Here is a 26,562-nt window from a genome sequence, read left to right on the forward strand (position 1 = left end):
CAGTCTACTGCTGACAGCAGGCTTTTCCTCCCAGAACTATTTCCATCCCTGTTGTTCCTGCCCTCCTTGCTGTGGCAGCGCCTGCTCTTTATTGTCTGTCAGGTCGGCCTGCTGTCGACTCAACGGCTTGCTTTGCTAAACTTCAGAAAAAATTCTGATAAACATTTGTACCTCAGACATAAACGCCTCGGGTAGGCCCTGTAAATGCTCCTCCTTAGAACACTAGAACACTCCTGAAGTATCTTCATATTGATGTAGCACATCTCAACCAAGCAGGTCCACGTGCTTCCGTATTAACCCTCTATGTGTGTGTTGGGAGGGGGATGATGCTCGTGTATTGGATTGTTTATATTTACTTTCTAATGTTCTTGTGCATGTGGGTGTGAGTATCGGTGGGTATGTGGATAACTCAATGCGTGGCTGTGTGGCTGGCAGCTGATGATGGATATTAAATATATTTCCCATCGTCCTGTATGTACACACGTAAGTACTGGAGAGGTCTCCCTGTCAGACATCAGCTAAATCCACATCCTCAACGAACATCCTCCTTGCCTCCAGGCCTTGTATCCATTCCGTGTGCAAAGCCACTGTTGGTACAATGCCCTTTCAGTTTATGTTTATGTGTGTGTGTGTGCGCGTGTGTATGCTAGCTGTCTCACAGTGGTATTTACAGTCTGAAGTACGAAGCTCGGGAGGTGCTCTCTGCTCTGACCTCTTAAAAGGACGGAGGAAACGGGGGTAGGTAGATAAGGAGAGGTCGTGCTGTCACGTGCCTGTAACAAGGCCACTGGGGGGTAGGGTGGGGTGGAGTGGTGGTTACAGACCCACACCCCCCCTCACAAGGCTCTCTCCTAAATTGCGGGTCGATGCCTTCCCCACCACCACCATGCATGTTTGACCAGGCCAGGCTGTGTTTATGACTGAGCGCAGCTCATTCCGGTCTTATCACGCAAAGATGATGGTTTGAGATACACACAGACTTGATTTGAACTCGGGTGGAGGTGGAATATTTTGCTGGCTTGCACTTTCTGTAGTGGCAGCACTGCAGGCTCCTTGTCTCTTGTGGCATGTTAGGAAGGAAGGACGACATTTCTTTATTCTTCTTTTAAAAACGGAAATAAATGGCGGCACAAATTCATTGCCTGTGAAGTAGTGTGTGGGTTTGTATTTGAAGAACGTAGTGCGAGTCACGTGTTACGTCGCTTCACGTAAATTCAATGAATACATGCAAAATTCCCTTGTCTGACTTTTGTATTTAATCACAACTGAGATATGCTGTTGTGGGGCAACCACCGAAATCAAAATCAATGCTAGTTCTAGTTTTCCCTTTTTATTGTCCAGACAGCCGAGTGTACCTCACAACCTCAGAGCATGAATGAAGGTTGAAGCAGTTTTTATGTCTCTGAAAGAAGTATTGGAAGAGATGCTTTGATTCACATCCAAATTGAAGTTTCATATAATCGAGGTTTTACCTTGCATTGGGACATGTTCGTGAACACGCAGTTTTAACTTTCTTCCAGGATCTGTCTATGAAGATTTGCTTTCTCTAAACAATGCTACCGTGGTTTCCATACTTCCAGGCTACTGATTTTGAGAGTTACTGCTTCCAAAGCATTACACACTTGCCAAGTGTCCTCCCTTTTTTCCGCTCTCTGACCATCTAGAATCACCCTCGTAGAAAATGTCCATGATCAGATCTTGTTTTGCTGGAAACTGGGTTTAATAAATACGGCCTGCCCCCTACAGGAGGGTATGGGTACTTTGCACAAGACTTTCACACCTGGCCGTGGACTGGTCCTGTAATCAGCTGCATCAACTCCTGTCCTCCACTTCCATTCTCCACGGAGTGCTGGCACGTTTCTCCACCTGCCATCCTTTTTAATCACTATTGTTTGTCAAAAGCAATTCCTTCTGTTCACTAAAAGTGATTAGCTACCAACGGAATAGTCTGGTGGTCTAACGGTCAATGGTGTTTTGACGATGATGTTATGAAAACAAGGTTCTCACGAAGACTTGTAAACACATTATGATGACCGTGGGTAGGGATGGGGACAGAAAAGCTCTGCCAATGATGTTGTAGCGATGACCTTTTGAGAACTGTGTTCTGAATATCACAATCTCCTGTAACTGACTTCCATGCGCTGCTTAGACCTTAGTGCTATCAACATTCTAATACAGTCTACAAAAGGCACCGATCCCCAGAATCCGCCATTTTAGTCAGTGTTTCGGAAAATGTCTTTCTTGGTATGCTGAACCTCACCTCTCATGGACAGCTTTAGTCTCTACCAGTATGATGGGAGTCTGGTAAACGAGACCGCATGGTAACAGAGGAGAGGAGCACACGTTTGCAGAGTACCTACACTGTAAATAAACTGATAAGTAAGTCTGTGCGTCTACTTCTTTCCCTGCGCTCAAATTTAAATCACCAAAAGTACACAAGCGTGGGACCGCAGTCCCGTGAACATCGTCCAATGAACAGAGAGAGCCGGCAGGCTGGCTGCAAGGACCGCAAGGAGAAGGGATCAGACAGCCAGAGACCCGGATGAACAGCAGGATGCCATCTGAATGTCAGTGTGTTGCCACAATCACCGCCTGTTAGCGGGGGCTAACTGTTCGTTAGCGTGTACGCAGCTCATCTTCTGCTAACGAAGATTGATGCAGAGCGGACGAGAGCTTTTCCCGATGTGGCTGTGGTTTTTTAATTAGTCACGTGACTTTGGTAAGAGAATATGCCTAATGACCATGTTATTCTTAGCTTCCAATTCTATGAAAATGTCTATTTGCCTGTAGACTGCTGCAGAACATGTTTTTGTATTATGTTTGTATCTCCCTTATGTCATGATGAACATGAGTCATTGGCATTAAAGATGTTATGTCGTCTGTGTGAGAGAGAGGGAGACGGTGTGTGTGTCGTTTTTTTTTCTATCATGCCTATTAATTTTGAAATATTGGTTCAGAAAACATTACACAGATACCTTTCGGGAGACTTTCATCTGTCTTATTTCACAGCTTTGTTATTGCAAAAAACTTTGGTGACATGTACATACAGTAAAGAAATCTTTTTTTTAAAAAAACAGCACCAATTTTCATCAAACAACATTCCAACGTTTGTAGTCTATCTTTGCCGTGTTCAGCACGATGTGATCACAAGAAACATATTACAGCCATTGAGTATTGAATGCAAGCTGATTGGCCCCTCGTTAGACACTGGCGTCAGCAAAGGTCTCGTCCCTTGAAGAAAGCGCCGCCATGTGTACAAGTAAATGTTTTTAGTTGCTTCTTTCTTACAAACAGGGAAACACTATTATGCTCGTGATAATCGCCAATTTACAAGGAGTTTTCGTGACTGTGCCTATCAATCTTTTTATACTGTATTTTTTACAGAGACCAATCTTCGCTCATTGCCAATGCCCTTCTCTCCTGCTCCAGCTTCTAAGCTGGCAATTTCGTCGTTTGCTGTCTTACTCAACAAGAAAAGGAGACTTTTACAAAGAAAAAAAAACCGCTATTGCCTTCTGTAACATAGATCCTAGTAACATAATTTGTCTTCTTTCTTCTCCCTCCATATACATCTCTTTTGTCAGCCGTACGCAACACCTTCAACATCCCTTTGCCTGTTGTATCTCTCAACATCCAGGATGCTTTTGTGGATTGTAGCTCAGACTCTGTTTGAGTGGATGGGCTGATCTCAGTGCACTATAAGCAGGCATGAGAATGATAATGGTTTCTCTGTGCTGTTGGGAGTGGTTGTAACTAAGACGAGTGAATTAATAGAACATGTGCTAAAGCCCCGCAGTATTCAAATGTCTGACCGACTGGCTGGCTGGCTGCATCAGTTTAGTTTGTTTGCCTGACTGCGATGCTCGTACAAATACCGGTGATGGGTGGGCTCACGGGCTTTCCTCCTTTTCATGCATACATTAATGCTCATAAACGCTAGCAGGTAAAAGCGGTATTTGCTAGCACACCTTAATGTGTTGAAAACCCGGATGTAAACATTATATATGACCTAACCCCGGGAGAGTTCAGATGCCAGCTAGACCACAGGTCAGGGGGACCATACAATTATGCTAAGTGCACCACCTGAATGGCTAACGCCAGGTAATCATGACAAATAACCAGCATGAACTATATTGTTCTCTCTTTTTTCATACAAAATCGACCGATGTAGGTGTTTTTTGTCGATTCGTATCTCATTCCAGCAGAGGAGAGCGAAATGTATGTGTATCATATGTATGTCTGCTTAAGTAGACATTTCAAGTTCAGACAGGAAGTTTGATAGAACACATCTCACACATTCAGGTGTATGAGTCATGTGACTCACAATCGGAAAACAGTGGATCCCTTCGTTCTACTTCAGTCAACATGAGGACAAAAAAACACAATGGAAGGAAGGATGGGAGGGCTGACATGTGTATATTGTTTCTATCAATTTTGCTTCTTACCAGAAAACAGAAGCTGGAGGAATGATATTTCAGGAGCTGCTGTGTGCAGTGTTTAATACAAGGTGTGTGCAAACAGGCCGAGAGATTTGCAGGCCCGGTGTGTGCTGTCTTTGTGCAGGGTGTTGCCAGTCATGGACATCAAGGTGTGCTTCAGCCCTTCTGTGCAAACTTTGCCCAACCTTCCTCCTGTTGCAGAGCAAACACACGGCGGGTGTTTGATAATATGAATATAGTCTCTGTTTCTGCGACTCTTTTTGATTCTGTTTCGTCTGGAATATTTTAGGAATGTCCTTAACCGATCCAAGACTCATTACTTGTAGAGTTTGCTGAATCGATGGAACCCACTGAGCGTCTTGGCTGGCGGTCAATATCGGTATTGTTTAGTAAACCAAATCAGAGAGAAAATAAGCTGTTTTCTGAGAATGACATATCTTCAATCAGGTAACATTTCCTTTTTCCTCCTTGAACTACTACTTGCTCTGAAGGCAACTGTCCTCGTTGACCTATACAGTAATAGATTTTACCTGAGATATAATGATATGGTCTATCTGAAAGATCCACACAGAAAGCTCTTAAGATAAAAGAAAAAGCAGTTGTCTGTCGTATGAGCAGCAGGATTATGTTGGAGCCAGAGGGACAAGAAAATCTCTGTTAAAAGATCAGGTTTACATTAAAAAAATATACAGTCACGTGTGTAAATTCGATCCAAGACTGGACGGGACTATTTATCTTATGTCCTGTTGTAAATTGATGGGGTGCATCATAACGATTGGTGCCTGGTTAGAATGGTCAGATAGGTATCTGATACTTTCAGGGTTCAAATGGGTGTTGAGTAGAACACACTCATATATATAGAGAGAGAGAGGGTTCACTTCTCCAGGATAGGTTAGGGACATGCTGATTGTATTGACAGTAGTTGTTTGAAATGTGTCAACTGTTTGTTCCGTTGATTGAATGTTTCCAGTTAACCCTTACTATCTGAAGTCAATACATGCCACGTGCAGGAATATCGGGACGGCCAATTCATTATCTAAGAGCTATTTCACTCAGAATTAGTGACTAGTACAGTCGCGGCTACCACACACCTTTGTCTTGACTACAGGGCACCTGTTGGTCTCGGTATGGTAGGCAATCACTACACGAACTGAAGGCGAGATCAAGTGTGTATGTCAATAATGTATCATGACATTTTTATCTCTGAAAGATAAACACAAAGGGTTCCTTAACTTGCTGATGTATGACATATTGATTCACCGCAAAACACTTCAGACCGGACCACCATTTTGTCGGGACGAGAATTCCAACATGAGGTGAGGGTGATGAAGGCGGCTAGGAGGGGCTGGAGGTGAGAACTTGTCGCTATTCTCGGCTCTGTTCAAATCTCGCGGGATTTAGTTTTCTATGAATACGTATGCAAACGCTTAGACCCCTTTTTTTACACTGAAAAGGCTGGCAGGGGCGCGTGCACCGGGTGACCTATGGGACGGTCCGTCTACTTCAGCAACCGCGTGTAAACAGGTTCTGCCTCTCGACTGCCGCGCCGCCTGGTGGCAGAGTCCGCAGTCTACATTAGTCACATTCGCGGACAGGGGCCGCTACTGTCGACATCTTGCACTGGGAGGGCAGTTTGACCTTTGACGGGGGCTGCGCGTGTTGACTTGTTTACTCTGACATTGCAATTTGCCCTCAGTTGTTTTCTTCTCTACAAGTCGCCTCATCATCACTTTCTCTCCTTCACTTCCGCTGCTGATCAATCGTTCTCTCTAATCCAGTCCCAGCCTTGCAAGTTCCTACATTAAACTGTATTTTAGAGAGCTGGATGTTCAATATGTTTATCCGTTATGTAATCTCTGTGTGTGCGTGCATGCATGCGTGCATAAGTATGGGTATGTACAGCAAAATCAGTTTTTGATTTTACAAAATAATAAATTTAGATTCTCTGATTCTGATGTAAAAAAAAATATTTTTTATCGAGGAATTAACTAATATAATAGAAAAAACGCTTTCATCTATAACTTCGTTCAGTGCGTTCACTACAGAAGTTTTGTTTATTATAAGTGCGCGTTTCTAGGCAATGGGTTGACTACAGAATATAGGGTAGCTCATAATCTTTAACCATCTTTTTATTGGTGTTTGTTTGTTGCTTTCTTGTTTGTTGCTTTCTTGTTTGTTTGTTTGTTTGTTTGTTTGTTTGTTTGTTTGTTTGTTTGTTTGTTTGTTCAAGGGTGCATACACAGCATGTGTGTGAATATGCGTCGGGCTGTTTTCTTTATTTGTTTCTCACTGACTATGTTGTTGGTTTTTTTTTCGATTTGTGTGCTACGATTATAAAAATGTAGACTGGTGACAAGGAGCCCATTGTACTCGACCTGGTACTCGGCTGCTAATGTTTTCTATTATTGTCACATTATGTGCTCTCCCTACTTTGTGATTGCATTCAGAGCTGCCTTTCATTTGCCTTTCACCTGCGTTTCGCTTGACTTACACTTGCTTTTAATATCTGACCACTATGTGCTTGGGTAGATAACTCTAGTTTCTTCACTCCCCTTTTCACTCTTACCAAAATATGCTGGCGTAGATAACTCTAGCTTCTTCACTCCCTTTCACTCTCTTACCACGATATGCTGGCGCAGATAACTCTAGTTTCTTCGATGCGTGTCTTTTCTCTTATAGACGCTTGAAAATCCTTCGTTTCCTTCCAAGATCGATGTTCTCAGACTGGGGTTTCAAACCTCTTAGCTTTCAGGATTTCTAGAGATTTTTTATTCAGTCTTTCCTGGGTGGTAGATGGAAAAATGGATTGGGGTGAGGGTGGGTGGTGAGAACGTGCCGCACTTGGATCTGTTGCCATCGCTCGTCCTTTGGTTTTCTGTGGCTACCACCAGGACAAGTGCACAACAGAGTGTTTACAGAATAGACCAGAGTGTTTACAGACAGAATAAACCAGTGTTTACAGACCCGAACATAGCAGTGCGCTCACAGACGTTGTTCCTAGAGTTTTGAGACAGAAGAGACCAAAGTTTAAAGACAGGACATTCTTCCCAGACATAGTATGAAGAAGTGTTTTCAGACAGAACAGGCCAGTGTTCCACTTTTGTGTTGCCAGACAAAATTCATCGATACTCAGAGAGAGAGAGAGAAAATACAGAATGTAATCACAAAGAACACATTTAGTATGTTGCCAGCGGGCAAAGAAGTGGTCCACTGGCAACTGAGGGCTTGTGGGTGAATACAGAGAGACAGAGACGGCTCTCGACCTCGTCAAAGCATAAGAGGGGAGAAATGTCAGAGAAGATAGATAACAGCAAAATGCAATGACAGCCCCGGTCAAGTCAAAGAAAGTCACACACACACACTCACTCACACACTCACACACTCACACACACACACACTCTCACACACTCACACACTCACACACTCACACACATCCAATCACTATAAAGCAGATCGATGTTTTCCTTTCCTGTCATTGCCATAAACCTGCATGTCTGGATATTGCCCTATGTACAGTCGTCCACTTATCAGACAGGAAGACAGACACACCGACAATAATATAACTTTTTAATCTCCAGTCACCTGACTTCAACCACCCACCAGAAAGGTCTTGCTCCCTATGGCAACGGAAATTCGATGCAGAAAGCAACTATTTAAGCAGTTATTGGTCGAGCCATGTATGAGAAACATGACGATATGCTTCAAAAATGATCCAGACCAAAAAAAAAAAATGTGGATAGCCGACATCTGAAGACCAATCATCTTTAGCGCCAGATGAAAGGCTCCGTCAAAGGACGCCGCTGGACCAGTATAATTTTCTGAAAACGAGGCTGGAAATACCGCATTGCGTGACACCACAATGAAGGTCAGGAACTTCCAGACATCTCATAGGAGGGACCACAATCAACATCCCCTTAGCTCCCCCATGTCATTCATCCACTTCTTCCTCCTTGTCTACTCTAATGGTTGGTTTATCCTCGTTACAGCTGCTGTCTGTAAACCTCCGTTAAAATCGTAACCAGGAGTTTATGTTAGGTAACCACGGGTTTATCAGAATCAATCATTCATTATTGCTTCTAGATTGAGTACAAGTTTTTAATGAGCTTGCCCGTCTCACTTATGTTTAGTCATTTGATTGTTTAGTTTGATACACCCAGGTGAGATATATGTATATATAGTTACACATCAGCTGGCGTTGCCTAGTGATACACACTTTCCAGTCCAGATAAATACACTGTTATTGCTGTAAATCGACCAAGTGGAGTGGTGGGAACTCATTTTGTGGAGGTGGCGATCGATGCCAGTAGTTACTTTTGACGCGCGGAGGGAGAAGGGAAGGAAAGTCTGGTCCGGCCCGCGATAACCGTCGATGATTGCTGGACCAATCCTCCAAGTGCAGAGCGTGCTGCATGATGAGAAGGCCAATGGCTGAGCTGATGATGCTGGGTGGGGAGAACTCTCTCGGCCCTCTTTTCCTGATTCTCTCAGCTGTCTCATCTGCTTTTCCACCTCCGTGTCTGGCCACCCATCTTCAAACTGCATCTTACACCATCAGTGTTAGGAGCAGTTGTACCCGATACTAGTCAGTGAAATTGTCAGAACTGATATTTTACTTGTGAGATTTGTTGACATACATATCAATGGAATGTTTTAATGTGAGATTGTTCACTAAAATGTTCAGTTTTATGTTTAGCCTGTCAATGTAATTCTGCATGGACATGGCAATCGTGTGACTTTTTCTAAAACAAAATATCTCATTGACAGGAATCATACGTCTGTTCATGCAGTCCGTTGCAATTTCAAATAATCTCATTTGTTTAGAATTATTTACAGCAGTTCAATGGCGCTGCTTGCCGCTGACACTGTGAGCAGCCTGGAGCTTGAAGTTCAAATCCAGCCTCGGACAACATGGTTTTTCTCCGACGCTTGTTTACAGTTCTGGCCTAACTGACCATGATTTCATCTTTGCCAATGACATCGGAAAACAGAAGCCACCAATGAAGTTATGACATGAGGTCGTGATGTTAGTTTTATATTAATCTCCTTTGTAAAATGATCTGTAGATTGCCGGCCGTGGACAAATCGAAAATTCATCGATTAACTGGTGTGACACATCAGAGTTTCAGAAAAGGCAACTGAATTTTTTCAAGTTTTATCAAATAAAACAATCACGATTGTTAAAAAAATTAAAACATTACAGTAAAATATACTTTTATTTTAATTATTATTTGTACTTCAGTCATTTAAAAGATGATGACCGTGTAGGACTGGAATGACTGAGTTTTCCTCTCCACGCGTCTAAAATGAACGGAGTGTCATGAACTTCATGATGGTACCGATGATGATCACGTGACTCCTTGGAACCGTCGTGGTTGACATGATTCTCTGAAGACTTTTTTTGGTCACGTGACACATGGTCACACTAACCTTTCTGAGGGGTTGCAGTGGGGAAAGTGCAGAGGAAGTGCAGAGATGCTGCCCATCGATCTCAATAACCTGACGGCGCAGACGATGATTGATGTGAAGATGATCTCTGCACAAGACAAACATTGCGAGCTGTTGTACCGACATTTTTTTGCCCCTGTTCCGTGCATAGTGTCTGGCATGGCGCGAGGCACGTGCTTGTGCACGCACGTACGTAGGCCTGTGTTGGGCGGCGGTGAGCGCGTGCTGCATTCAACCACCAGTCCATTCCTTTACATTTGCAAACCTGTTCTTCCTTTGTCCATCTGGGGCTCCCGGTAGTGTAGTGGTTAAAACACTCGTTTGTCATAACTGAGAGCCCTAGGGGTCACATCTCGTCTCGGGACACTCTCTGTCTGTATGCAACATCAGGTTTTCTCCGGGTATTCTGGTTTCCTTCCCATCTTTCTCTCCCATAGAGTATGAAATCACCTCTAGGTGGAATCGCTTAATTTTAATATTATACACTTAGCTTATTTTCCCCTTTAATCAAACAACATTTGATATACTTTGTCTATCAGTCTATCATTGTTTATTTTATTTTTAACTAATAGCTAATAATAGTGAAACGGACGGCATTCTTTGAATGTCTATCCTGGATCTTGCTTCTGATGGATTTTCTCCTCGCAAGAAAACAATTTAACATTGTCATTGTCTTAACCACCCGTAATTTCATGCTGGTGGCTGCACTGGACAACTGAGGAGTGAGACATGCTGCCTGAGTGACCGATGAAAAAAAAAAAAACTTATTCATTATGTTCGGCATATGGACAAAATATAGGAACCTCTCTCTTCTGGGACACACACAAGCAAATAAATACAAATACCTCCGCATCTCGTATTTAAAAAAAATCTTTATGCTTGCCAACACGCCACACACCATGCAAAAAGCGCGCAATCACATCAACCGAAGGTCATTAAATGTTGTTACCTCACCCACCCAGCCACCCAACCACCCATCCACTCCACCCCACCCCTCTCTTCCCACCCCGAAGAGCAAGCGTGGCGGGTTGTTAGCTGTAAGTTATCGACTGAGACACCTGCTCCTGCCAGAAATCCTGGCCTATCACCTTGCGCCAGCAACTCGTGTACACAGCCACTTCACCAGGATACCCGTGAGCCAGGCATGGCGGCCCCGGGTGTGAGGCAATCGCGCCAAGTGCGCATGCCCAGAGAGGGCAGGTATTGATTGCACCGATTGCGCGGCAAACACCGTTCAGGTGAGTTTCTCTTAAGTTGATTCATGACCGCTCCAAAGAGACTCACTTTCTCTTGTCCATCCTTTCTTCCCTCTTCCTTTCACTTGCTGCCTATCTCTCACTCCGAGAGACAGAGAGATAGAGAGATAGACAGAGAGTCTAAGAGCAGGGCTACTGCTTTCTCCTGATGATGCTGTAGAAGTGTATATTAACCCACTGAAGTGTATATTAACCCAGTGAACTCTCAAAGCAGTTGTGCAAACAGTCTACGGAATGGCAGCTGTCGGTTGGTCTCTGCCTCGTCTAACTGTCGCGAGCTGTCTGTGGACATTGAGAGTGGTAGTGAGAAATGCTCACAAGAATGTCTTCCAGAACGGCAATGCTGTCTTTCTCTTTTTTCTCTTTTTCTCTTTTGTTTTGTATATCCTTTTATCCATCAACTAAATCGTTTAACATCTTTTTATGATTCCTTTAGAACACATCATTCAGTGCCAGTAGTAAATCTGTGTAGTGTGAATGTGTGTGTGTGTGTGTGTGTGGCTGTGTGTGTGTTTGCGCGCGCAAGCATATGTTTGTTTATGTCCATTTTACGATTCATAAATATTTATTTCCTCAATATGTGCTCGTGACAAAATATTTTGACTAGGAGTTTATATTGTTATGGGGATACACATTATAATATACACAGATATCTCTATCGAGGATGTGTGTTTGTGGGTGTGCGCGTGCAGGTGCGTTTATACATTCCGTCTTTCAAACATATAAACTAAGCATAGAATTTGTTTTTTATGCGGCAGTGATGGTTAATATATATATATAAATATCAACAACTTTATATTAAGTCTCTTTAGGTTTCATTCAAAATTTAAAGGCTTGATAACAGTTTGAGAAAAATTTGAGAACAGTTTGAATCTGTGCATGAGAGATGACAGTGGGATGGCTTTCCTTGATTTCTGGTTGATTGTTATTACTTAACATTTACACATATAATGTTCCTCGTATGGGTCCGATTCTGTCATGAAGGCGTGTGGGCATCTGCTTTCCACAGTCAGATGTGTCAGGGGAGCTAGCGGAAGGGAAAGGGAGGACACCACCTCGCTTGTTTCCACGCGCTTATCGTCGCTGTCACGGAGTAAATCTCAACTAACTAATTAGTCACGTGCTTATCATTACATTTCCCTTCCCCCGTCCCCCGTCCCCTTCTTTCTACATGTTGGTGGGGGGGGGAGGAAACTCTCAAAGGGGAGATCACCAGCTAGGGTAGGGATCAGAGGGCGCAGTTCGTCGATGCGGGCGATAACTCGGTGCTATGTGTGCTTCATCCAATCGCTGGACAGTAATGGCGGACTGTTAGCGCTGCGGGCTACTGGCTCCGCCAACAGAAGCAAGGAAAGCGAAGAGATGCGGATCTCAAGTTTTCTCCCAAGATGCATTGTTCGGAGCTGGCCGAACGGAAGCGGTCTCACAAACTGTTTCTGCTTCTCGATTGCCGGTCCCTCGGTGTTTGTGTTTTTCAGTATTCTCACAACGGATGTCCTCCCTTCCTCCGATATCTTCATCCTCTGGTTTCTCATCATCATTAATCATCATCCTCCTCATCATCATCATCATCTAGCTATTTACACCAGACTCAAACAAACCAATCTCATGCTTCTTGTAAATACATTATATATGATATTCACTAACTTAAATTGTTGATAACTCAAAGTAAACAAAAATGGAATATTTATCGTAAACTCAAGCCATCTCCCACCAGCAAGCGATTGCATTGCTAGGACAAGCACTCTCCTTATCACGCGGACGCTTCACGCGTTTATCTTTGATTTTAAAACACCATCGGCCTTTCAAAGGAGTTTTTACAGCGCATAATACTGTCTGAATCGCGTTCTGTCAAGGGAAAATGCTCTGGCCATCGATTTCTTGAAATGGGCAAAAATGTCTTCACAGCCAAGCCTTTCGGCCACAATTACAAAAATCCGACTCGGTCTGTCCATGTTTTCGCGGAAATGACCTTCTTTCATTGCTCATCTAGAAATTTCCGTCAGTAATAAATCAGATCAATTTTCTATCATCATTCGATCCAGTGCTAGAGATGTGTTTCTGACACGTGGGATGTCAACAGAGGAATTGTGGGGTCAAAGGTTACATTCCAGTGAAATTGGAACTAGACACATATTTAGATGACCAGAAAGCATGTGACACGGAGGTGAGAACGTTCCTCATCTTTGCCATCTTCCTGACACTTATCGGATATACCATTTATCTTGGTTAAGCCTGGAAGTTACTGACCGGACACATCCACCAAGATATCGGTTGAGATGACGATATCAAAAGACTGTAGCATGTAACTGTCATTGCAGATATCTCAAGGGAGAAGATACAACATCCTGAAGACGGCTTGGCCCACACCTCAACAGCCAAAGAGAAGATTCATCAAAGAGCCTGCAACAGCTTCCCTCGCCGAGGGTTACAAAAACCCACTTTAAGTTTATAGGATATGACAACCACATGCATTGAGATGGTTAGATGCTTGTATGGAGAGATTATAACACATTTGGAGGTTTTTGTCGGGGATTGTATATTGGGTATCATGTCCATTTAACACGCGGTCTTCATTTTCTATACCAGATATCATGTACGACTAAAATAAATGTATAAAAAGGACTAAGAAGGAGAAAAAGAATCACATACGACTAAAGGATAGGAGTACCTGTCAGCATCTATACATTAAAATAAATTTTAGTAAATTCTCATGTCTGTACTTTGCTTTAAACAAAACTTTCTCTCTTTAAATTGGACAGAGGTCTCTCGGCATTGTATCAAACCAACGAGCTCAATCAAATCAGCCAACAGTCAGTCGATATTTCCGCCAATCAATTTGAACCAAACTCAGTTGGAAGTCAAAGCACAGACAACACACTCCACGGCACTCGCTGCTCTGCGCAGGACCGGGACCGGCGGCTCACCATCCACAAAGTGTCTTTCTTCGTTACGTTGACCTCTGACCATTCATCATGGCCACTGCTAAGAGACAAGCCCCATCACCCCCACCCTTGACGAAGCAGGACCAGCCTCGCTCTGGGGAGACATTGGAAAGCACAGACAGTGAATGCTAATTCCCTGTGATACTTGTCGCCCCTTGCTGCCTCGGCACGCAGGCTGCTCTCTCTGTTATCATCTGTGCACGCGAGGGAGGAGCAAAAAATAGACATTATCACTTTTCTATTTCTTTTGTCTTTTATTCTTCTCTTTCCCTCTTTCTTTTCTTTTTTTTCGGGTGTGTGGAATGGGTTAAGAGTGCATTTGTTTTACTCTACAGAAGACATCTTAAAAAGCAATCTCCGCTGAGATTGTCTTTTTTTATTTTGATGATTTGTGTTCTCAAATGTTAATACATGTAACTCGGTTTTGATTTTTGTTTTTTACTATAATTACCTACAAAGGCGTCAAGCACGTGGTATTTTAGAACGAGCAAAGGTCAGCTGAAGCAACACATCAATGTTTTTGTGTTGCTGGGAGAGACCTACTTTACTCCCATGAGCCACAGGGAATACAGTAATTAATTTTTTTTGTATTTGGTCCAGAAATCATTGTTATTAATTGCATTTGAACGCTGAACCATATCTTAATGTCGGTTAATACTTTTTTGTTTCAATACATATGCATGAAGGCGGAAATGTAATCAATATTTAACAGGACATAATTCTTTATTTTATTTTTGTTCTAAAGTTTCTTGGCCTTAGAGATTGTTTTCCTCCCGCTGTCCTGTTCTTTGTGGAAATCAGTCTGTGAGATAATTTTTATCCTCGTCTACATTTTTGGTTTGTGTCCAGTTATTTTTTCGTCTTTTTGGGGAATTTTCTATAATTCAAAAAGACAAAATTCAGGGAGAGTCAGTTTCTGGTCTAGAGAAGAGAAAAGAAAAAAGAGAAGAAAGATGGTGTCCCTGTCTAAATAAACAAAAATCTTCAGTTAAAATTAGCGCACGTGACCTTCCTTTGATGACGCGCCAATCGGGAGACAAATCTACAGAAAAGCAATAAGGGGAGACAAATCAACTGCTCGGTTGCATGTTCGTGTGCGGGAGACCAAATGGGTGGAGCCATTTCTTCCGGATGCCAGACAGCAAAACAAGACGATCTTTTTTTCGGCCAAACACTTTGCTAAGAGCCGCGGCGTGCCAGGAATGCTCATGAGGTGTGGGAAATTCTGGTCCGCAGGCCCTGCAGTGCGCGGGACACTGTCCTGCATGTGGACTTCTCGTCTACATTTGTTCCTGTCTCGTCATTTTGTCTATACTCTCGCTTTTAATACTTTCTAAAATTTAGAATTATAAACCTAACGAGCTTCTTACATCCTACAGAAAAAGTCACCTTCTTTAATAACATGATCTTAATCTTGTATTTGTCATCCACCATGTCGGCAATCCCTTTTCACAAAATATCTTTTTGTCTGTCATTTGCGACAATATTTTCCGATCCAGTATTCTTAGTCAGTCATTCGCAAAGTCGTTTTGGTCTTTTTTTTTTTTTTTTAATGTTGACTTTTACTCAAATCAGTTTTCCAATGACTAAAGGACCCGTGAAATCCATTGCCCCTCGCTTGTCTGCAGGGAGGATGCGTTTTCTTGAGACAGACTGCCGCCTGGCAGATGAAATGCAGTGAAGTGAGTGGCCAGATGGCCCGAGCGGGGCGAGTAAAGCCGCGAGTATTCAATGCTCCCGCACGGTCACGCGAGAGCTCAGCGAGAAATCGATGCGGACTGCGGCAACAAGCCGCTGCTGGACCCCGCTGCTTCCCGAGACCATCTCCATCGTCTGCGCCGAGAGTCGTCGTCACGAGTAAATGAAATGGAGGCTGGTGGAAGGAGGTAGCCGAGCTGAAGATATTCAGCAGGACCTCGAAAATTCTCGTTTACACACGCGGACTTAACAAGGCTCCGGTGGTGGGCAGTAAAAACTGACCAACAGTTTAGGGACTGTTATGGACGTCTTCCACCTTGGTCAGTCGGTGCTGCGTGCTCGCAAAGTTGACAAATGAAGTCACATGATCAGTAAATGTGTCCCCAAGGTCTCATGGTTACAAGTTCTGCCTTGCTCTTCTTTGCCGAATGAATTCGTGACTGTTCATCTTTCAATTTCAAGCTGTTTAGTTTGTAAAGTTTGATTCCAGAAAAATGGTCAATGCGCGATTTGTTGTCTTCTTCTCCTTTCTGCTCTGTGATAATGTTTCTTTTCTCTCTAGAGTTTTATTCCATGGTGGGCGTGAGCTTGTTTTCTTCTTTTCTTGATATTAATCACACGAATGCGACTTGAAAGACAGGAAGATTACAAAATGTGTGTGGCAATAGGCGTAAAGAGCTTCATCATCACGTGAATCCCTGACAGTGAAGAAACAGCGATCTCCTTTTTTTTTTTTTTTTTTTTTTTTTGGTGAAAGAAGTTCGTTACATCCCTCTTAGCCGTTGTCGTGAAAACAGTTTGAATACACTAAATAGTTCGTAAATGATTGGCACATCCATTGCTGGACATTTTTTATTCCAAAGATTACGAGGTAAAATTAAAGTTAAACAGACCTGAAGGTCCACATAAGGACTCTTAGACAAGTAAAATATTTGTATTTACAGATGTGTCCGTTCACTTTAATCTCGTCTTTAACACATCGGGATTTATTTAAACTTGGGTTCTTTGACCAGGACTTGCTAGATTGCACATCTTCAAACTGCTTCTGCAGATATTTGAAAAAAATTATGGGAGGTTCCGAGGCATCATTGGTATTTTGTGTGGGACGGGTGGTAGATGGAATAGGAGTCTGTTTACTGTGTCCAACGCTCGAGTGGCCAGCTGTGTTTGAACACTTTTGCATCCTTTATATATCATTTCATAAACAAAAAATCCAGTATACTGCCTGCCTGTTTGCCTGCCTGCCTACGTGTTTGCGCGTGAACAAGAGTGCATGGCATGTATAGCAGATTATTTTTTCACAAGCTGTTTATGACCTGTTCTGACACTATTATCGTCTTCAACAGGCAGCAATCATTAAGGAGCTTGAAGCATGATGCCAATAGCTATACAGAGTTTACAGTGTACTTAGCATTGTTTTAGCAGCTTCTATAAAGACACTTTACAGTCAATAAGGTGTGAAATGCTCTCATGTAGGCCCTAACTACACCCAGGGTGCCAGTCCAGTCATCTGGCAATGAAGGTGGGTTGCAGCGCTTGTGTTGTGCCCTCGTGTACATCAACACAGGATGAGGCTGAGGTTTTATAGACAGGCAAAGCAACAAATTGACGACCTTTACAGCTCACCCTCGCTAACAGACGTGTGGATGCTTCCACAGTTTCATCGCTGGTGTTTAATCTTCCTCTGTGGATGAAGAGGGAGAGGAGAGTTCGTGTTTATTGAAGGCCAGCGTTCGGCTCGTCAGCGGTGTTTGCATGATGATGCATCCTTCTTCTTTATTTTCATTGTAAGAAAAACAGTATTGTATTTGCTTGTGTGCCTGTGTGCCTGTCTGTCTGTCTGTCTGTCTGTCTGTCTGTCTGTCTGTCTGTCTGTCTGTCTGTCTTCATTCAGTTCGCTATTTCGTTTCTACATGTTACCAAACAGTTTTGATGCTTACTTATATTGGTAGTGAAGTACATAACCCTTTTGCGATACATATAAAACTTTCAATCCATCAATTTTTTGGCTATATTGATCTTTCACGTTATTATTATTTTTTTAGAGGTGAGATATTGCAGAGGTCTCTGTGCTTTCACATTTTCAAAGCTTATTTAGTTGCTCTTATTTCTTCACAATATTTAAATCTTACAGTAATTTTTTTGTATAGAACACAAAACTAAGCTGCTGTGTCGTCTTTATGAATTCGGGTGAAGAGGTCCTTCGCAACCAATATTTATTAGCCTGTTATTAATAGTCTTCATGGAAATTCGTTATTAACACTCTCAGCGGCTGGCAGAGTGAATATATTAGCATACAGCCCCACGTGACATCTTTTCTCTTCACCGAATGAACGGAGGACAAGAAGGTTTTTGACTACTTTTGTGGAAAAGTCCTGCAAAGACTTGTTGTCAAACTCCCATCCTTCGATTGCTGCCTCGTCTGTCATCTACTTTTGTCTGGTCACGTGGTCAGGCAAGATGTTTTCTGTGGACAGTGCGGTCTCTTGATTAGACGGAACATCAAAATAATAGCTCACCACCCTTCCATAAATTACATTAGGGCTGCCGAGTAAACTAAGTGTAATACCTACTCCCCAGACATCGAGATTAAACACAACTTTAGCAGGAGGCTGGCTGCTGCGGCTGCTGGAAAACGAATCGAGATGCACTGAAACCCCGCACGGCCAAATGGAGGCCGGTTGATTTTCTTTTAATTTTGCCCCTGTTTCATTTGCTCTCTCCTCTCACCTCTCTCGTTTCTTCTTCTCCAACTGGCACTGCTAGTCTGCCCCTCCCTGAGGTACCGTCAGTCTGCCCCCTTTACACCTTCAAAGTGAGTGTCAGTGAAAGACATGAAAGCCGATTTAGAAGGTGTGTCAATTGTCAATCTCCCAACATGACATCATGGCGATGTAAGAATGTTGATGTTTTTAGGCTTCCATATCACAATTTTGCTCGTACGTGGGTCTCACAAATATTTCCCCACAACAAAACAAATTGCCGTCGGCTGGGTCTCTAAGGACGAGAGGCGAGGACCTCGCAATAAGAAGCCACTGATACCAGAGGCTTTACTTCGCTTATTCAGTAATTAGAAGTAGGTCTTCGTCTCGGTCCTGTTTCTTTGCCCGCTTAGTCCCACCTCATGGCGGGGATCGAAAGGCTTACTGTTCCACTACCGGGTGGCTAGGTGGTCTAGTCAATAAGTACCCGCCCTAAGCCGATCCCGCTAAGTGAGTGCTTGACACAGCTCGGATTTCAATCAGCAAACTAGCACAGATTTCCTCAGGACTGTTTCCACTCTGTTGTGGTTTATAAACTCCGGCCACCAGATCTTGTTTCTGGGCACCGACCGGCACACAAACAGCGAAAGAATGTTGTCCCCCCCGACCACACACAACCTCTCCACCGTCCCCTGTCCTCCAGCCGCGGATCTTGGTGGAACTGATAAAGTCATCAGACCAGCAGAAGGGTGCCCTTGTCTCTTTTTAGGGTCTTATGGAAAATGCGATCGAAGCAGGAGATTGCAAATCCTCTAACTATTTACGCGCCGCCTGTTGTGCGGCAGTGTGCCTTTAATAACCGGCAAACATTGAAAGAAGCGAGCTTGCGCGCCTCCTTAATATTTTCAAGTATCGGCGGAAACGGTTACACTGCCAATTATTGATCCTCCTTTCTGTCCATCACCTCACCCCTTATCTTCCTCTCTGGTCGTTATTCTTTTTAAAATGCCTTAGTGAAGGAGTTAGGTGCTGAAACAAAAACACAGGTGAAGTCAAATCCAATCGTTTCCAGTGGTTTCGTTATTGCATTTAAATTTCTTTCTTGAAACTCAAAAAGTCAATGTTCCTAAAACAATGAAAGCAAAAATTTATATTGTTCACGGTGTAGTAGAATGTCTTGCTCTGTTAACTCTGTCGGTACAAAAATTACTGCCGATGTTGAAGCCTGACAGTTCTGTTGGTAAAGGTAAACTCAAAACTGGAAGCAAATCACTAATAAATGTCTCTGTGACACTCATACTTTCAAATAATTTTCTGATTCAAACATGGAATTATCTTTATGTTGGCAGTTCGCTATACTCTATACATGGCAATCTCTAATTCCTGACCTTTTCAGTTTTATTTCTCTCAAATCAAATGGAAGACCGTTCTTCAATGCAAATAATTGATATGGTGCAAACATTTATGCTCATTGCTAGGTGGTAAACAGTTTAAATACCACTGTTCCGAGTTTTCAATTCCCAGAGAGGAAGAAAGAATAACCACCCAGGTCACGCCGACCTAATTTTATTTCGAGCTCATTTCCTGTGAGAGAGAGAAAGGTATGGCGACTCCGTGTTGCCCGTGCTCGTGGTGAGCATGGGTCGACGGTCCCATTATCGAAATTCCCGCTCAGCACCAGAAGATATTGTATTGTGCTCGTGTAGCGCCGCCTGGCCACTCACACCAGAACTAACCCTCGTGAGGCCGTGTAGCTGAGATCCATTGATGTGTCCTGGTGTGACCTCCAGATATGAAATAATGTCTTCTCACTTCAGCGCCTGCTCTCATGTTGAAAAAGGCGAGATTAATCACCTAATTAGTCTGGACTTGTCCTTTACTTTGAGTTGTGTCCCCTTTTTTTGAAAGGCTACAGACTCCGAAATTCAACCAAAGCATAAATAATAGAATACGACTTATGATAGTCATTGAGCTGTAACCAGTGATTCCCTGAATTTTCTAGAATTATTTTATAGAATAAATCATCATCATCATCATCATCATCATCATCATCATCATCATCATCATCATCATTTCAGAAACAAGGGCCACTAAGTTACTCTCAGGACGTGGACAATATCTTAACAAAAACCAAACGATTTTATCGCCATGGTCCTTCGCGTCCTTGCGTCCATCCCATAATTGTCGTAAACATGCAAGTGTGTGCAGCAAGAGGTCAGGCCTGTCCCTGAACGTCTCTTGTATCTTCCTCCTACAAAAGTTAATTTACTTACAGTAGAGCATGGGTAACTACGACTACCCATTCCCAAAACGTCAGTGGTGGTGGTCGCTAGCGTCGATAAAGCTGAGATACGACCCGCTCGCTAACGAATGTTCTCCCGCCGGGTGTATTCACAGGCCAGACAGCGAGGTGAGGGCCTCCGGGTAACGTCACGTGAGGAAGGGAGGCTACTGCGCCCTCCTCCAGCACCGTATGTGACGGGTCACTGAAGGTGACATCGAAAGACCTAAGCATTCACCCAGTCTAAGACCTAGCGAAGGTTGTGACACCTGATCGAGTCAGAGTGATCTAGACACGTGGTCATGCAGTGGGATCCTATGCAGTCCTTCCCAGGGTGGCGGAGACCTGTAACTCCAGTGTCACGATTTAGTACTGTCCTTGCATTACACTCGTCCTTCACAAGACATCCCCTTTAGTATAAGGGATAAATTAACATATTTTATTAAATAATAAACTTTACACAATTAGCAGATGATTCAGTTAACACAAATTTTTATCACATTATGTTTAACCAGGATTCTCATTCATCTATCCACAGGTATGCAAAAATACACAAAACATTTAATCAAGATTCTTTCATTTATGAGTAATAACACAAAAGAACACACATATATATATATTCATGATTTTCATTCCTTCACCTCTAAATAACAGTGCAAGAAGGCTTTAACTCCATGAGATGAGATTATAGCGCGCGTGATTCGGAGGCCGCGGCGGTGCACGCCTCGCAAACAATACATTTGACCTCCGAATGCCTGCCACCCCAGACATTCTTCACGTTCCAGCACGTAGTAAATGCACTGGTCACTCACAGCGCGAGCATGTCTTTTAAACCATTTTTATTTTGCCTATGATAGTACAGTCCTTCACTTATTATTTAGAACAGCCAACTTTGAATGGTAACATATTATTATTCACTAACTTTCACGGCATGCTCTTGGGCTGGGTGTACCGAAGAGTCCAGCAGACTGTTTTTATCTAGGTCAGTCCTCTCCAACACACACACACACAAACACATACATTCGCGAAAAGATGCAGAAATCCAACGAAAACATGACCGACCTCCAAGTCTTCTAGCCAGCCTGGTTTCAGCGAACCGTCTAATCGAGTGCTCTTTGAGGACCAGTGTTAAAAAGTAGACCCGATACTTTCCACGATCGTGCACCAGCCTTGCGGGTCTACCACTTCCGGTCTAAGCACATCGCCGCCATCTTAAATCACGTCTGTGCAGATTTCTCTCATCTGGCCGTTTGCTGTGACGCTGACGAGACTTGACGAGATGCGCGGAGAACATTAAAGGGGACATAATCTGCGTCGACCCAGGCGCGTGCTCGCCGCCAGATTGCGACTGGAGGAAAGAAACACTGAAGCAATTTCGCCGGCACTATCGTGACGACACCGACACCTCGGCGTAAGCAGCGACCTCCTTAGACCAATGGGGCAGCGATGGCGAAGTACTTCTATCTTCGTCCGCGAGATGACTTCGCTCCTCATCCCTGGTGTTAGAGACACGTTGCCAAGGAAAGAGGGAGGGATGGATGGTCTGCAAAACAACTCCAACATCTCTCGCAACGTACCTCACCGCTGTCTGGTCCTCCATTACAATAGCACGACCGGAAGTGTATATTGGTTATCTAAAGGAACACTTCATGTCCAGCTTACTACACGGAGAAAAATTTTAGGATATTCTAATTTACCGCCGCCGGACTTAAATACAAAGTTAAGAAAAAAATGAAAGAGAGGTTGATTAATATTAATCATCCAAACATAACAGCTGTATCATGTCCACCCTTAACAAAACAGAAATAAAAAGTCACTAAGGTCAGATAAATCTGCAGTCACTACTTAAGCATAGACAAATATGTAAACAATTCCCTTTTTCTTACATTCCAAAGTTGTAAAAGTTTGAAGAAGTTTGTTTGCTTTCACACATCTGATCCAAAACCTTTATTGGAAAGTTTTTACGGAAGTTTTCCTGTAAAATTATTTGCGTCAAAAGACAAAAAGGAAAGCAGAACAATTTCTCGGAAGACAAGAAAAAGAAAAGAGAGAAAGATAGTGGAAGCCGTGCATGCGTGAAAGATCCTATTTTGTGTTCCGCCTCATTGCTTCTCGTCTGTTCATTCTGCATGCCCGCGCTTCTGGATTCTCACAAAAGTGGCTTTGTTCGCGGTTTGCACACGAGAGACAAAATGACTTTCTTTGTGGCTTACACACGATGCCAATGAGATGATGGAGCCTACCTCAATGAATACAAAAATTTTATGTGGGTAAAAATTTGCTTCATTAGAGTATGGATTCCAAGAAGGAATGAAGGGATGAATAAAGAATGTACAAGTTAGCTAATAGACAGCTACACTGATTGATAGGTTTGTAACACCTGTCTTTTCTCTGTATCTTTGGCTGAAACAAAACCACGCATGCATACACACTAATGCACATTAGAATGTAGTTGATTTACCTGAATACACAGATTTCCAAACATTCTAAAGAATTCTTTAGGACATCCGTTGATGCACACATGGATGAACAATTACAACCGCTGTACGATGTATTGAACAAGTCTTTATTCTGACAAAGAAGCCATGCTCTATCTACGATAAAATATTGATAGAATCATTTTTAACTTTCCCTTGAAGTTAGGCGGCTTTGATGTTGGCCGCAAAGTTGTCTGCGGGTGAGACAAAGACGACAACACAACTGAGCGACACACACCCATGATGCACTCCGTTACACTCGTTTTAAGATGCAACCGCCGTGGATTGGTGTGAGAATAAAGCATAGAGAGGAGTAAACTGGTTCGAATGGATGCTGATAGAGTGAAGTACACCATGAAGATGAGAGGAAAACAATTCTTGTCACGTGGTACATCAGCACCTTGCACCGGTAGGACAAGAGGAAATAACTCACCTACGAGCTAGAAAGATGCCGATGGGTTTTGTGGGACTGATAGATGGTGGTCAAACTTTGGGGAGACGGCAAGTTACGAGGCCGAAGGTTCTGGTATAGTTGGAGAGAAACCATACCCACCAGCACCGGCGGACCAACATAACCTATCCTCACCTGGTACCAGTCCACGTATTGATTAATTGATTTTAATGAGGAGAAATATCCTAATCCGAATTTCTTAAAGGCTACCACAATTATTTTCGATTTTTTGAGTAAAGTTCAATGCGAGATACTATTTATCCAAATCTGGTGAATACACCCCTTCTGTACTCGAGATACACGACTGAGCGCTAACAGACCAACGTGAGCGAGTGACAAAAAGAATGTATTAAGGGGAAAGATTGACAAGGCAAAATTGATAGAGAAAAAGGATAGGGAGAGGAATTTTTTAAGAGATTCTAAAACTGACTTGAGACAAGAATTTTGATATGAGTGGAAATTGCCTCTTCGGATAAGAAACGGAGAAAGGGAAGAATGGAAGAGTGGACTGGCCAATGTCAAGCTCACGAATTCAGAGAAAAATAATCATACACACACCAAAAAATAAGTTTGCCTATCAAATATATAAAAAGAGCGGTTGGAATAAGAAAAAATAATCAAAATTCTTTTTCAAAAAATTCTGAAAATCCTTTAAGATTCTTAGAAAGCATGTCATTTTTTTAGCCTCATAGGTCAGCACATTTGACGGAAATATTTGGAAGATGTGAGGCCCTCGAAAAATCGCCATTTTTAAAAGATGATTTTTTTTCACGGTCTGGCCTAGGAACAACGGGAAAGCCGAGAGCTGTTCCTGAGCAGAAGAGGCTGTGGTAGAATAAATAAAGTGCAAAGGTTATGTATTGCAGTTTAAGAGCTCCGGAAGGGAGAATTCGCCAAGGCACCTGAGGAAAAAAAAAGATTTAGTTCCCTGCAAAATTTCTTATTCCTCTTCCTTTTCCTTTTCTTTCTCTTTTAAATTTTCCTCACACTCTTTTCTCCAACCTTCTTGTTCCTGACATAGAACGGCGCAGGTCGTGAAAACTACTTCCGCACAGTCAAGGGAAACAACTACTTGACGTGATCCTTTATCATTCACACTACGTGACCACCACGTGACCACCACGTGACCACCACGTGCTTAGCTGCGTACACCAAGCTGCTCAAAATTGCCTTCGTTTGTGGCAAAGCTGCTTTTTTGCTGATGTATTCGCTGAGATGTTGACGAAAGCTCAACGGCACCGCTCAAAAGTCATGATGTACCGGAAATAAACTTACTAAACTGTACTAATATTTCTGTTTTATAAATAATATTTGCTTTCATTCTCCTGAGCTTATTTTCCGCATGAGCTTCTGAAGTCGAAGTGATATTTTTTTCTTTTTTCTTGTTTTTCGATTCTTTCTTGCACGCTTCCCTTTCCTGACGTACTCAGAGGGCGAATGGACATCTGGTGAGTGTAAAGGATGGGAAGGAAGAAAGATGAGGTGAGAGTAAGGAAGAAAGGGAGAATAATGCCGTGTTAAGAATGCTCATCTTTGAAGATGTAAAGAAACGATTCCACGAGGTCTACTGCCCTCCGAGTGGTTCAGTGTTTAAAATCCGCTTCCACCTCCGCCATCTACGCACCTTCGAATCCTCAACACATCCCTTCCATAAACCTTCCCCTAACAACAACAAATAATGCTAGTCCTTCTTCTAATCCCTCGGAACATTTCTAGAGAGAGGAAAACAACGTATGTAGGAAAGGGTTGCCCATGGCAATAGATCACGTGTTATCAGGAAACATGCAGTGCACTTGATGCCCTGGCTCCAGCTGACCATCATCTGCTGGCATCGCTTGATCTTTTGAGATGTTCTCTGACAACAATCCGGATAATTCCCTGAGTGTCACGTGGGTCTCCGAGTGCTGATATTCATGCGTCACAATCGCAGAAACATTGCCAGCACGTGGCAAAAGGTCAAAGGCTGCCTGTTGCGGTTCTAGGCCCTCGTCGTTCCTGCTTCGCTTCCCTGTCAAGGAATTATGGGAAACTAAATGCAGGTGAGGCAGCCCTAGAATTCGACCAATCAGAAACTTCGGCACCCACCCCTCCCTCCATCCCTCGCCACGTTTGTCAGGTCGGGTGTTTCCCTCTCACGACCTTGGCATAAACTCCTCCACACTCCTTCCTGTGTTCCTCCCATCTCATCTCTTCTCTTCTCACACCGACATGTCTGTAAATTCCTAGGGGAATCCAATGACTCCTGCTGTATCAACACCTGGGGAAGGGAGGGGACTGTGTAACCTTCATCAGTGAGCGTACCTTGAAACTCGTTATATCCCCGCACACAAACACGCATACAAGCACACAGACACATACATAAGCACGTACTTACCTCCATACAAACATACACTGACATTGGCGCTTACTCCAACAGTGTACTGTGAAGACATTTAGAAGTATACAATATTTTTAATGTTATCAAACAGTGTGCGTAACAAAAATTATTCTTGTTGTTATTGCTGATGCTGTCATTATTGTTGTTCAAAACTGTTTCTGACCTGCGCGTGCGGGAAAGTGCATTTCATCCTCGCATTTGATAGAGTAAAGCATAATGTTCTAATATCTAAAGGTAGCATTATCAATGCTTTATAAATCAAACATACAAATCTGAAAAAGATATTTAACATTCTGAGTTGTACTATATAAAGTCTGTTTAACATGTACAATACTTTCCATATTTGGACTGTCTATTTTACATAATCGTAAAAACAACCTGTAATACTTTCAACACTCAGAAAGCATGCAACAAAAATTCTCAAGATCAGATTATATAATGTCCACTGTTATTAGAAGATATGTTATCTTACTCTCAAAAAATAAACTGTG

The 26,562-nt window shown here is 42.9% G+C and overlaps 1 protein-coding gene across 2 annotated transcripts in view; it reads left to right on the plus strand.

Moving 5' to 3' along the window:
* Positions 1 to 26,562, plus strand: part of LOC112564290 (octopamine receptor beta-2R-like) — a 40,427-nt gene that overhangs the window by 11,782 nt on the left and 2,083 nt on the right. The gene's annotated exons all lie outside the window — the stretch shown is intronic.

Source organism: Pomacea canaliculata, linkage group LG5, assembly GCF_003073045.1.
Source record: "Pomacea canaliculata isolate SZHN2017 linkage group LG5, ASM307304v1, whole genome shotgun sequence".
NCBI classification, from domain to species: Eukaryota; Metazoa; Mollusca; class Gastropoda; order Architaenioglossa; family Ampullariidae; genus Pomacea; species Pomacea canaliculata.